This window comes from Thermobia domestica, chromosome 7 (assembly GCF_964235325.1).
Source record: "Thermobia domestica chromosome 7, izTheDome1.hap1.1, whole genome shotgun sequence".
Classification (NCBI taxonomy): Eukaryota; Metazoa; Arthropoda; class Insecta; order Zygentoma; family Lepismatidae; genus Thermobia; species Thermobia domestica.
In genome coordinates this window covers 12,969,204-12,983,039 of record NC_137460.1, presented here as the reverse complement: position 1 = coordinate 12,983,039, position 13,836 = coordinate 12,969,204, and the positions used below count along the sequence as shown (strand labels likewise).

General features: G+C 35.5%; 1 protein-coding gene across 1 annotated transcript in view; it reads left to right on the top strand.

Annotated features, from left to right (window-relative positions):
* Nucleotides 1-8,076: 8,076 nt before the first annotated feature.
* The window catches only part of LOC145689861 (discoidin domain-containing receptor 2-like), a 563,912-nt gene continuing 558,152 nt past the window's right edge, over nucleotides 8,077-13,836 (top strand). Inside the window, exon 1 of the mRNA XM_081764129.1 lies at nucleotides 8,077-8,627. The gene's annotated coding sequence lies outside the window, so the exon portion shown is untranslated. The remainder of the gene's footprint in view (nucleotides 8,628-13,836) is intronic.

Here is a 13,836-nt window from a genome sequence, read left to right as displayed (position 1 = left end):
ATACAGGGTCTTTCGAAACAACACCGACAACGTTTGGGAGATGATTCCTGACACCAAGATAAGACAGAAAGTATAGACCAACCTGAATAAACAAATCCGGACAAAGCACACTGTTGATACATACACCGTTGAGTTGGATCAGACCCATTGCTGCTTCAGATTTTTTAAAAACATCCTTTGAAACAATGAATTTTAAGGAGAGCGTTTTTTTTTTTTTTTTTTTTTTTTTTTTTTTTTTACTAATTTAAGTTTTAACTCTTATTTCTTTCAGAGCAGGAAAGGTACCTATCACTGAAAAACTTAAAAGAAAAAGGAAGAAGAAACTTCGAAAGATTCATAAAAGTAACGTAAATTTGAGTGTAGTTCACCATTAAGATAATTCCAACATACTACCTTCATTCTGTTGTTTTCTGATTCCCAAAATGTGATTTCCCTACAATTGATGCACATGTCTGAGGGAAACAATCTCGAACATGAATAGTTGGACTATTTACATGAGAATTTTACATTTGCAATATACCAGCTTCTGAAAAAGAGTTTGGTGCTGGTATACCCAAAGAAGTAATTGGGCAGCATTTCTCATTTTCTTCTCAGATTCCCAATCAATTAGTGGAATATCTTGCTCCAGCCAAGTTTGCTTCTGACAGGGGCGGATCCAGGACCGACTTCTGGGGGGCGGTAGGTTGTCATACTGCTACTTGTAAGGGCTACAAACTTTGGGATAAGTTTTATTTATATATATAAAATAAGAAAGTTTCCTCTTCTGGGAGGGCGATCGCCCCCCCTGGATCCGCCCCTGGCTTCTGACGGCACACTTTCAATAGGTGTTGTCTGCTAGCACTTGCTCTTATGGGTAAAACTAAGGGATGAGTGACTGGTGTAAAGTAAGTCTTCTGTATGTGAAATATCGACAGAAAGCCAGTGCGTAACCATCATGCGATACATAAAAGTGTAATAGGAAATGCTGTCCCACTTTTACCTAAACGGCGTGACAAACATCTTTGGCATTTGAAGGCGGCGTTCCAAGTTCCCTTTAAATGCTGCTAGCAAATGAGAGGCCAGCGGTATTGCCACGTTTATTTCGCACACATACACGTCTATCCCCTGTCACCTGATCGCGCTGTAGTTTGTCTGCTTACCCATAACCACACCTTTTACCATTTGGCAACGTCACGCCAGAGCTTGCGTTTTATTCGTTTAGCTGAAATGCCAAGATGTTTGTCACAGCCCTTAGTTCTCCAGAATTTATAGTAGATTTCTTGAACATACAACCTGTTACAATTAACAGTCTATCTCCCGAGTAGTTTCTAACAAGTTTCCTTAACTTTCTGGAATAGAAAAAGTCGCGTCACTTCTTGAAAATTCAAGTAAAAACAGTATCACTTCATCCATGTTTCCTCCTATACTTTCATGTATTTAAACATTTTGGCTGGTTCATGCAATCTGCCTTCTTTATGAAAGAGTTTGAAAAAAATCAGAAAAATACGCTTTAAGTAAACAGATATATAAGTTTAAGGGACACAAACCTACTCTATCAATGGACACAAGTCTACGATAACAAAGAAGAAAGGACGACTTATCATGCAGAATTACGCCACTCCAAACTAAACAAGCAAGCAAGGAATCCACACTTGAATATATAAGGCCTTATACAGATTTGTTCTCAAGCGTGATTTACGCTATATGACGCTAATCATACGTCAAAATGACTGCATAAGGCCTATGCAGATTTATAGATCTTTTAAAACAGAAGCAAGCAAAAAATGAAATGACAATGTATCAATTCCAGATGGAGTACGTCGCTAAATCAAGGAAAGCAAACCAGTGTCTTCTTAATTGATGTATTGTGAAACTCAAAAGGAGGTTTGAATCACAGAAAATAGACATAATATAGTACACTGATACAGTATCTCCCTGTATTTCATTTACGTGTGACTAATGATTCCTGGGGCTTTGTTTATTTTATGATTTATGCAAACTCTCTTAGAATTTATGTTACTTCATTTTATGTTTTCTGTAATACATTTTGAATTTTCATGTAATAAATATATATTCACGCATATGCGGTATATATATATATATATATATATATATATATATATATATATATATATATATATATATATATATAAATGGAAAAACTACAAATTTTGCGTCATTTCTTGCCAGTACTGCCAACATAATTTCGCATTAGGCGAATCTTGAATTCAAGATTCGCCTACACGTTCTCTCGAGTTAAAATCTGTAAATTCCATTGCCTGAGGTTATTAGGCGAATCTTGAATAGGCGAAAGTTGAAGTCACCTCCAAAAATACATGTTTCAGGATCCTAAGTTAATCAAGCAACAATTTTTATAGACTGAGTTTGGCTGCTGGCATATAATTTGAAATACTCACCAGCTATCTCTATAAAAAAAAAAAAAAATTGCAGAAGTACCGCAGGATTCTGAAACTTGGATATTTGGATAGGGCACATACTAGTGCTTAATTGAAGTCTTGAACCAACTACGGTAGGTCCCATAGTAAGTTCATTTTTTTATGTTTTTGGGAGGCTGTAACTTCAAAAGGAAGCATTTGTGCACCAAGGTTAGTCTATACTTTTTGTCTTATCTTAGTGTCAGGAATCACCTCCCAAACGTTGTCGTTGTTGTTTTAAAACACTAGTATATTGGGTGTGTTTGCGTGTATAGAAGATAAATTCAAGAGTAATTTTCAACAGTACAAAGCATTTTACTTTGTGGAAATCAATTTTGTATTTCGTCTAAACGATCTTTCTTGAAATTTTTATAGTTAACAGTTAGCCATGAAAAAGTCAAATACACCATTTTAAGTAAAAAAAATGCGAAAGAAGTAATAACTTTCATGTAAATTATTAGCTTTGCATGTTTAGCGAACGTTAAATTGCTAAGTTAGCATTAAAAAGGTTATTGATTGCTACAACAAGCAAATGAAAAAAAAATGGAAATAAAATGGTAAATCTGATAAAAAGCTAGGTATGGTATAGCAAGAACGTAAAATATTTCATTTATTGTTCAAGCATAGAATGCATTGTTTAATAAATTCATTCAAAGAATTGTTTTAAATAATAATAATAATGAAAAATGCTGAAATTAAATACCAGATCTTTATCTGATTTAGAAAAAGAATTCCGGAAAATGATTTATTAAAAAGAAATTCAGTTAACAAATCAAGAACTACATGTAAAATAATAAAACATTATATTTGCATTTAAATGACTGGAAAAAGTATAAATATTTTCTGTCAATGAAAATTTAAGACATCACTATAAACTGCTTAATATAAGCAGATCTGTACTAATTTATTAAATACACTAGTTTTTTCAGCCGTTCCTTTAGTAATCAATACATTCGAATGAGTTCTTTACTTTAACTTTTAAAAAATCCTCAGTTTTATTGATATTTAACGGAAAGATGAGACATGCGACAATTAATACATGCGTCGAACTGAACAAAATTAAATTTCTAAGTTTAACGTAACACGTTTATGTCCCTTGAGCAAAGAGATACAGATGATTAAGGCAAATGAATGATTTATTGAAAAAATGGTGGAATGAGAATGTGGTAGGAAACGGAAGTTCCCCCGAGAAAACCCACAGGCACTATGTTGTTCACCACAAACTTACTTGGCCGGGAAACGAACCAGGGCCCTCGTGTACCAGAATTTAGCATTCTACCTCTTCTTCTTAAACTTCCCGACTTGTATTTTTTTTCGACCACTGGTCAGAACTACAAGACACGACCAGGTACACGAACATAGAAACATTAAGGACAGTTAAAGCTCCAAAGGATCACCCACCAGGAATCGAACCCGGAATCACGTACAACTTAGGCGCACGCAGTAGCCACTAGAACAGCAGAAGGAGTTTTTTCATAAAGTAGGAGGAAACGGGAGAACCCCGAGAAAGCCTACAAACACAGTGTTTATCCACCACAAAGTCCATTTGGCGCAAACTGGGATCGAACCAGGGACCTCACGCACCAGAGGGGAACCCTCTACCACTGAGTTACTGTGGTCCCCTTACCATTGAGTCGCAATGCACCCTGACCAATTTGATATGCATGGAAACGCTCATATTTAGTTATTTTCCCGTTATTTGTTAGTTTAGCCCAAACAATACAGCCTCGTCTGCTTATTTGAGCCACCGGAAACGGGACGCGGCTTACAGACACAAACCTTATACTGGCAGCCAATACGCAATAACGTCAGTTCCTTCTAGCTCCATTAGCGTCGTAATGAGAAAACTCGATCGCACTGAGGTATACAACATTGTTGAGTGAAAGCCTTGTAGTGCACATCATGTTCCCTTGATGTTGTGTAGAGAAAAAGGTCTAATGAGATTTTCTCCACATATACACTACTATTACATTTCTCTTCTTTATACATTTACTTGTTCATACATCTATTCCTTCCTTTACACTATCTTCTTTTTTTCATTATATATTTCTCACTTTCACCCACCTTTGTAGCCCCGTTCATTTGGGTACTTTTATTGTCTGAATTTCGCTCCTGATTTTGACGATTCCTTTTCCTGATTGAGACCTTTACTTGGGTTTTAGGTTCACCATCATAGCAGCTAGACCTAGGGATTCCACACACGTGAACAATTTAGTTTTTATTTCGAAAATCCTCCTTGTGAGGTATACATTACAACAATTTTACATTTGTAGCTTACATAAATTATGTCCGATGCACCTCTTTTTTACTACCCTTAGTGGTTTTAGAGAAGAAGAAGAAGAAGAAGAAAATGATCAACGTTGTTTTGAGTAAGATCGCCTCTAAATTTCTTCTTCGCATACCATATTTCCATTTCGATTTTTAATATGTCCCGCCCCAACCCCGCTGAGGACTCATGGCCAAGGTGATCAGAACTTTAACTTTCAAAACCGGGACGCATACGAATCGGCGACGGGAGGGGGGGGGGTGACCTTCACATGCATTTTGGGACTCAGCAGTGTTTTCAATTTACAAAATACACAAGTAAGAATGATAACACATCGTTTCTAACTTAAGTATTACCCAACAATACTTTTAACTACTTCAACACTCAGAATTCCCACTCAATTCTCATTTGAATATTCAGAAGTTATAGGCACGGCTGAACCTTCCTAATGAGTGTTGGTACGCAAGAGTGTAGAATTAGCACTGACCATTTATATTTTGAATAATTACGGGACACCTGGGTCATGTTTTCTTAAAAACGGGACATTTAGGCGTCCCGTTTGAGAATCAGAAAAATACGGGACAACGGTTGAAAATAAGGGACTGTCCCGGGTAAAACGGGACGTCTGGTCACCTTGCTCATGGCTGTAGGTGTGTGTGTGACATAAACATTTTTTTTGAGAAAATTGAGGACAATGAGAACAAAAAATCCTCTACCCTCATTTGTACGATAACCTCATTTATGAAGATGAAGCTGATTGTGAAGTAAATCCTCTTCGAGCGTTTTTGTTATGAAACTATCAAGATGACAGTACACACAGCATAGTTAATGATATGTAGACTGTGATTACCTCTTCAACTGTACCGGTAAAAAAATATACGGTACTATTACAATATTGCCTAAAGATGAGACACGTATATCAGTCGAATAGATGCCATCGAGTTAAACGAAATGGTACAGGAAAGAGTAAATCATCATGTGTAGTTTTTAGAAAGTCTTTTTTAAAAACAATTTTTAAGGTTAATTCCTACACAGTATGCTGTTCCCATGCCGTGCCGTGGTCTACGAAGTTTCTTTCCGGACTTTGATACTAAAATTCATTGGGTTCTCTTCCGTTTTTTTTAAATCACACATGACGTCCTATGCCTGTGCATTTTCCACGCTGTGCTCCGACAGGCCACCTTGAAGAGAAACCAGCCCGGTCGTGGCCGCGATTCTTCGCCTTTCTTCGCAGCACACGAAGCGACACGAATTTTTATTCCTTGCAATCCATCTTGGGGAATGGTGTTGAAAGAGGCAGTTGACCACCAGAAACATCATCATCCAACTGAAAACATCATCAGAACATCTCGGAAACTACCCTATTTTTTTCTAAATATCAAAAACTCGCTGGATACAGTAAAAGGTTACCGTCTTCTTGCAATCGAAAGCAACTCCCAAAAGTATTATTTTACTTATTTATAATTTAAGATAAAATTTCAGTAAATTGCAATTCTTTTGTCTATTCCCTAAGGATAAGTTCTTTTGTCGAAGAAATAACATAGGTATATAAGCTCAAATATCTTAGAAACATAGTTAAAGATGCTTGTATTTCTTGGATGAAGTAAAAACTAGCAACGCATTGGCTAAGTATTTTAAAGGCAAAAGGGATTGCTATGAGGGCCATTTAACAAAGACCTTAAAAGACTTGTAAAGTGCTATTGAGTGTATTGCTTTGTAGGAAGCAGAGGCCTGGACACTAAGGACAAGAGAAAAGAAAAAGGCTGGAGCCACTATAGACGTTAGAGATGTGGATATGGAGGAAGATGGAAAAGATCAGTTTGAAGGGTAGAGTTAAGAATGAAGAAGTGGTAGAAAGAGTTGGTGAAGAAAGAAAGATAATAATGGAGGCTGTTCATAGAAGAAAGGAGATCAGTTTGAAGGGTAAAGTTAAGAATGGTGAAGTGATAGAAAGGGTTTGTGAAGAAATAAATCTGAAGATTATTCAAAGAATAAAGAAGAAGATCAGTTTGAAGGGTAGAGTTAAGAATGAAGTGGTAGAAAGAGTTGGTGAAGAAAGAAAAACAATAATGGAGGCTATTTATAGAAGAAAGGAGAAAATCAGTTCGAAGGGATAAGTTAAGAATGAAGACGTGGCAGGAAGAGTTGGTGAAGAAAGAAAGATAATATTGAAGGCTGTTCATAGAAGAAAGGAGAAGATCAGTTTGAAAGGTAATGTTAAGTATAAGGAAGTGGCTGAAAGAGTTAGTAAAGAAAGAAAGACAACACTAAAGGTTATTCATAGAGGAAAGAAAAAGATCAGTTCAAAAGGTTAAGTTAAGTGGTAGAGAGTGGTAGGAAAATTGAGGAAGTGGTAGAAAGAATTAGTAAAGAAAGAAAGACAATATTGGAGGTTATTCATAGAAAAAAAGATCAGTTTGGAGGGTACAGTTCAGAATGAGGTAAGTTTCAGAAAGCGTTAGTGAACAGAGAAAGACAATACTAGAGGTTATGCACAGAAGAAAGGGAAACCGGATAAGTCAGTGCTTACAACGAAAATGTTCAAAAACTAAAGCGCTGGAAAGAAAAGTTTTGGGGAGAAAGGAACATTATCAGTTGGTCGATGAAGTGTGTAGCTACCGGAAAACAAAGTAGCTACCGGTTTCCAGTTTAGCGTCGCTTTCAGCAGCGATAGTATATGAGACATGGACCTACTGATTAACGTGGAATCCGAACGGCATGAGCTCCGCCGGGAATCGAACTTGGGTCTTCTAAGCCAAAAGACCACATCTTAGCCACGAGGGAGCTCTGGAAGACGAAGAGAAGAGCATAAAGGTTGTATTAGTAAACCTTCCACCAGGCAGAAAACTATTGCTAACGATGAAAAAGATTTAAATAAGTGGGAGAGGCACAATGCAGATAAGCACATGTAATTCCTACCTACGTAAGTGTGTTAGTGAAATTCTAAGGGGGTAAAATGTGGAAAAAGATTCACTTGCTTATTTTATTAATTTTGGTTCGCACACTAAAGCAGAAATACTAGGAGTGGGTTTAGACGGTATTTCTTAATAAGTGTGATTTTTTTTAGATGTTACGTTTCAAAATATTAAATAATTTTACAGAAAAAAATATAAAGGACAATTTTGACGTAGTGCTCTGTACTACAAGGTACTGGCAATCTTAAACAAAGAATGGTCCTAGAGAAAGGGCAAGAGTAAGGTTGAAATGTTCACCCAAAGAAGAAGCCGATACTAATAGGAAGCGAACTGAGGAGGTGGGGTGAGGCATAGGGCGGGCTGGTAGGAGGTGGAACGTTTTGTGGCACTGAAGTCATGACACGTTCAGCGCACGCAGCAGTGAAGCAAGGCCGTTAGTCTGTGGTGGAAATCGATGACATTCTTGCATGCGGCCTGTCTACGTTAGTTCGGAGTGTCGCTTCGAAGCGGTTGGAACTCGGAACGCGACGTTGCTCCGCTAGGAGTCGCTACCGTCTACCGTGAGGGCGAATCGGCGAAGTTTTTGGCGCGGTTCTTTAAGCAGAGCGCGAAAAGCTCTTTGTTTAACAAAGCTAAGTTAGCAAAAAAATAAAACATTAAACTTTGTTATTTAGTTACAATAACTAAAACTGCTTACCATTTCTTAAAAATAACAAACGGTAAATTGTGTATAAATACCATATATTCAGAAAATTCGCGTAGAGCGTAGATTTATCATTTTATATTAGCATTAAGAAAATATTAGTTCATAATTGTCTACAATTTTCTGTGTTTGAAATGACAGGATAACGTTATTAGTGAGCGGTGAATTACAGGTACTTTACAGTAATAAAATCGTGTAAAACAAAATAAGTGTCTAAAAGCGTATTCATATTTGCAGTGAACTAATTTAGTTGTGTGTGTATATATATATAGACTTGTTTTTGTGACTGATACGTAGTATTCTAAAAGGATAAACAACTCAAGTATAAGGTATGTAAATTATGATTTTTAACTCTTAAATATAAAGGTAAAACTTATTTGTTTTATTATATATTTAAAAAAAATACTTGAAGCATTTAGTGATAGAAAGGGGAAAGAAATTTCGGAAGGTGTCAAGATAGGGAATGGTACTTGCTTGGTGAGCCCGAGGGAAAAATATCTCATTCGGAACGGCTGGCCGTGAGATTTGAATCTTGAACCTCTTGGTTAAAATTAGACTACGTTAATTATTTACCTGCCGTCTTCTAGGTATAATATTTGTTTTAAGAAACTAATTAACACATGTGTTATTATTGTATAGAATACTGTGTGCTATGTATTTAATGGAACTTGAATTTCATTTCTCATAAAATAAAATTTGAAACAGTCGGCACAAAGACGCCGTGGTCGCTAAGAGATAGAGCGTTCACCTCTGGTGCGTGGAGTCCTTGGTTTAATCTCAGCTCGCGCCAAGTGAACTTTGTGGTGGACAAACACTGCGTTTGTGGGATTTCTCGGAGTTCTTCCATTTCCTCCCACTTTATATTCATTCCACACCATCTCCTTTAGTCTAGCTGGCATACCTGGGGGTCGTAAATATGAAAGCTTTCATTTCATTTCCAGTCTGCACAAAGAGAATAAATTGTTTTTTTTTTCCTTTCTTTGTTTCTTTTGAAGCTAATTGTTTATTATTGGGGAGAAAAATTATTATATTCTAAATCGAAAGGTTGGATGCAAGAACCAGGTAGGTCCTTTTTTTTTTTTTAGCGAATTTGAGATTTTCACATGCTCTACTGGGAAAAAAATCATTCTAAATTGTGTGCAAGAATCATATGGATCCGATGATTATATTCAGTGTTGTAATACAAAAGAGGTACCTACATACAGTGTTTATCGTGAAGTGAGATCAAGAAGCATTCAGCTCCTGAAAATTTTCTAAAAGTGGACATACCTTGTTCTTGCATCCAACCCTTCAATTATCTTACAATGAAATTACGGGTAATACGAACTTAAAACAGAACTCCAATGGTTTAGCTCTCTCTGCTAGTCTAACGGTTTTAATGCATGGGGGCCCCGGGTTCGATTTCTGTTGGGAGATTGCTCTTATCGCGATGGAGCAAATAATGACGTTCCAATTAAGCTATAATTATTCATTCCAGAAGGAGAACATACCTTCTAAAATAAACACTACAATGTACACTAACCAATCATTCCACTGTTTACGAGCGATAATAATGGTAACACAAAATTATTTCATTATTGACTAAGGAATTAGAAGGAAAATTATTTCTGATGGATCCAAGAATGATCATTTCCTCATTAATAGCCCAATTTAACTCTTCATTCGATCTCTCTTAAACCACAAAGACTAAATTTCTTTTAATTTTCTCGCGTCTACTCATCTCGTCAACTGCTCTTGGCATTATTTGAGCTTTACTAATCACAGTTCCCCAAGAACCAGGAGTAAGTCTCTAGTTCGAAAGTGTATGCTTTACTTATTATTATTATTATTATTATTATTATTATTATTATTATTATTATTATTATTATTATTATTATTATTATTATTATTATTATTATTATTATTGCTATTAAGTATTCTGCCTTTTAGCAGGTTTCAGGACTAATGAGAGATTTTTCTTCTTCTTAACTTTCAATTTGGGACTGGAAATGTTTCTTCCATGTTTCTTGATTTAGAGCTTCCTCTTTTAACTCCCATCGATGATTTTTCAAATCATCAATCATTTGTATTCTTCTTCTTCCTACGGTCTCGGGTTCGATTCCCGGTGGGGGGGGGCACTCGGTCGAAAAAGTGTAAAACGCCTTTTTCAGGCCGGCCACTCTGAATCAGGATTTCCTGGGGTTTCGTCATTCAGACCAGGCAAATGTCGGGCTGGTACCTAATTTACAGGTCCCAGGCCGCTTCGTTCCTTCCTTCCCCAATCTTTTCTTCCTTTCCTTCCCCCGAATAGTGTGCTCGCCGCGAAACGTCAACCTTCAAACGTGACGGGTTAAATAGCCATAGATGCCGAAGGCCCAGAAATCTAATTCCTAAATCCTTCTTCTTCCTATTCTTTGCTTTCCTTCCATCTTCTCTTCTATGGCGGTATGAAGACGACAATTTCTTTGCAAAATGGGTCCAATCAAATTGGCTTTCCTACGAAGAATTGTGGCTAGAAGCGTCCTCTTCTCTCCTATCCGTTTTAAAACATCTTCGTTTGTTACTCTCTCTGTCTATTTTACCTTCTCCATCTACTTCCACCACCACATTTCGAAGCTCTGTAAATATATCTTCTCTAACTTCTGTAACGTCCAAGTCTCTGAATCATAAAGTCTAATGCTCCGTATATAACACTTGACCAATTTTCATAGTCCAATATTAAGCCTACTAGTTAAGAGTGACTTTTTCTTGTTGAATCTTTGTTTAGCTATAGCAATTCCTGACCGATCTCTTTTGTGCAGTATGCGTCTTTAATCAAAATACTTCCCAGATATTTGAAATGATCGAAATCTTCAAGTTCTCTTTGTTCTACTGTGACTCGTAAAAGCTCATTTTCACGGGATATTTTCATGACTTTCAATTTTTCGATGTTTAGTTTCATTCATTATACTGTAGTTTTTCAATGTTAACTATTCACACTATCTATATATATATATCTATATCTATATCTATATCTATATATATATATATATATATATATATATATATATATATATATATATATATATATATATATAAGTTCTCGCTTCGAAATGCGAAATGGAGTTATTTTGAGATACGCCAGACCTTTGAATTAATTTGATTTGTTTTTGAGTTTATCGTCTCTTTCAGCAGCGAGGCTATATAAAACATGGACCTACAGTCCTAACGTGGCATCCAAACTATACGAGCTTCCGCCGGAAATCAAACTGGGTCTTCTACCAGACCCTTTGAAGTCTTATAAATCAGAGACTACTGAGTTTTGAGCTAGGTATTTTGTTAAGTGATAAATATGGCTATAAGCTACTCTAAGGGGGTAACAATTTAATTTCGAAAATAATAAAATTAATAATAGATACGTTACTTTGGCAGACACTTGACGATATGTTCATCCCATGTATTAGGGTAAAATAAGAAACCTCAGCATAAAAAGTAACTGACTTTTACAATTGTTAAAATAAGCAATTTGAAAAACAGACAAAATATTTCTCTGTTTTTATTGCATTTAATTTATATAGGGAATATATGCGAAGTACATCTCCGTTAAAATGCTGATCTAAGAATGCTATTCAATTTCCTACACGGAAAGTATCTCGCAGTCTAATGGTTGGTGTAACCATTAAAGTTTAATTTAACCCTTTGTTTACTACTATTACTATTAATACTCTATTATTACTATTATTACTATTAACTGCTTATTTGTATTAATTAATGTATTCTATTTTTCCTAAAGAACGGGAAATTATAAAATTCTATAAATAATTTCAAAAATTCACAATTTAAAAATTGAACCTCTGTAAAGACAGTTTAACTCTGTGTGGAAAAATGAAGAAAGACATTAAATAAAACAAAATATGACCAGTAAGTTTCGTAATCAAAGGAGGGTACCAAGTTTAAAACCCTTCACCGACACAGGATGCTATGGTGAACATATAAATTCATCTCGTGAATAGAATCACGGATACGTACTGAACCTATATGAACTTGGACGCCTGACTCCTCCCTTTGCTAATATAGTGTGTACGCCACTGGCCACAGGGATCCAATGAACCAAAAAATTCTGAAGATGTATATAAATCTATAGCGTAACCTTTGGCGAAAAACTCATTTAAAAATTAACATACGTATGAACTTAGATAAAAAGATAAACCAGATATAAACACGGAAGGTAATTGAACTAGTGTTGCCTTATGGCTACACTGGGGAAAAATGAAGGTGGCGTACTAAAAAGGTATGTTACTTGCGGCATTCCTGTATTTTTTGGACTTAACGTACAGCAGACTTATAACAGAAAACGCATGTTTTATAATACTTTCTGTATATGTGTTCCATCTATACGTACTTCCCGTCTGAAACAATATAGACGGCCAGGATCTCACATACAAATGGACGTATATAACATGTAGCTGAGGAATGTATCATAAGTATTTGCATATGATATACGGAAACCTGTTAGATGTCAGACATCTTGCAACGGTATGATGTAATATTTAAGGGCAGTGCGTATATAGTATATGGATAACGTATGTTCTATGCTGATTTTTGCAGTAAGCAAAAGGGTTCCGTATATTTGTACAATATACCGCTGTCCAGAGAACGGATTTTTCTCAGTGTACATGGTTAGTGTTCATGTCTCGTATCGGAGAGTTGGGTTCGATTCTTGGTAGGTATTCTTGTTGTTTCGGATTGTAAAGCCTGCTGATTCATCTCTTACATAGCCTGAGTGCTGAAAAGGAACAATAAAGTTCAAGTCAACAAAAACGAATGTACTGTAAGATTTACAAGGAAAAGCTATAACAAACAAACAAACACACACACACACACACACACACACACATATATATATATATATATATATATATATATATATATATATATATATATATATATGTATGTATGTATGTATGTATGTATGTGTGTGTGTGTGTGTGTGTGTATCCCTAAGTTCGTTATTGTATTTCTGGAACTAATTGAAAAGCAGTTTACTCAATAAATGTTCAATAATAAGACTCAAGCTAAAATATATTTACATTCATGTATTTAAACTGAAGATTTTCTGCATTTACGTTTTTATTTTCACAAAATTTCCTCTTTATAATTGAAAGTACACACACTATTATTAGGTTCTTTAAGCATTATATTTGAACTGTATATTTTTAAAAAAAAGTTTATGCATGTCTGTCCACAAAACTTAACAAGTTAAATGTTCAGGTCTTGCCATAGTGTTCATAGTTTGAAGGAAATTTCCCTAAAATAGGGAAATTTCGTAGGTAAATTTAGCAAAAAGGGAAAAAGGGATTTTTTTTACAATAAAATGTGAAAATCCTGCGAAATTCTCGCGCAGACTGGTTAACCAATATTATTGCTTTAATTTTTCCTTGTTCTACTCATATAAACCAATGTAATAGCAATAGTGTTTGTGTGTGTGATCAAAGTAGTATAATTTACATACATTGTTGACTTGTATTTGTGTGTATTTTTTGTTACCAAAAATTAAAGAAAAAGTTTAGAAAAATAGAC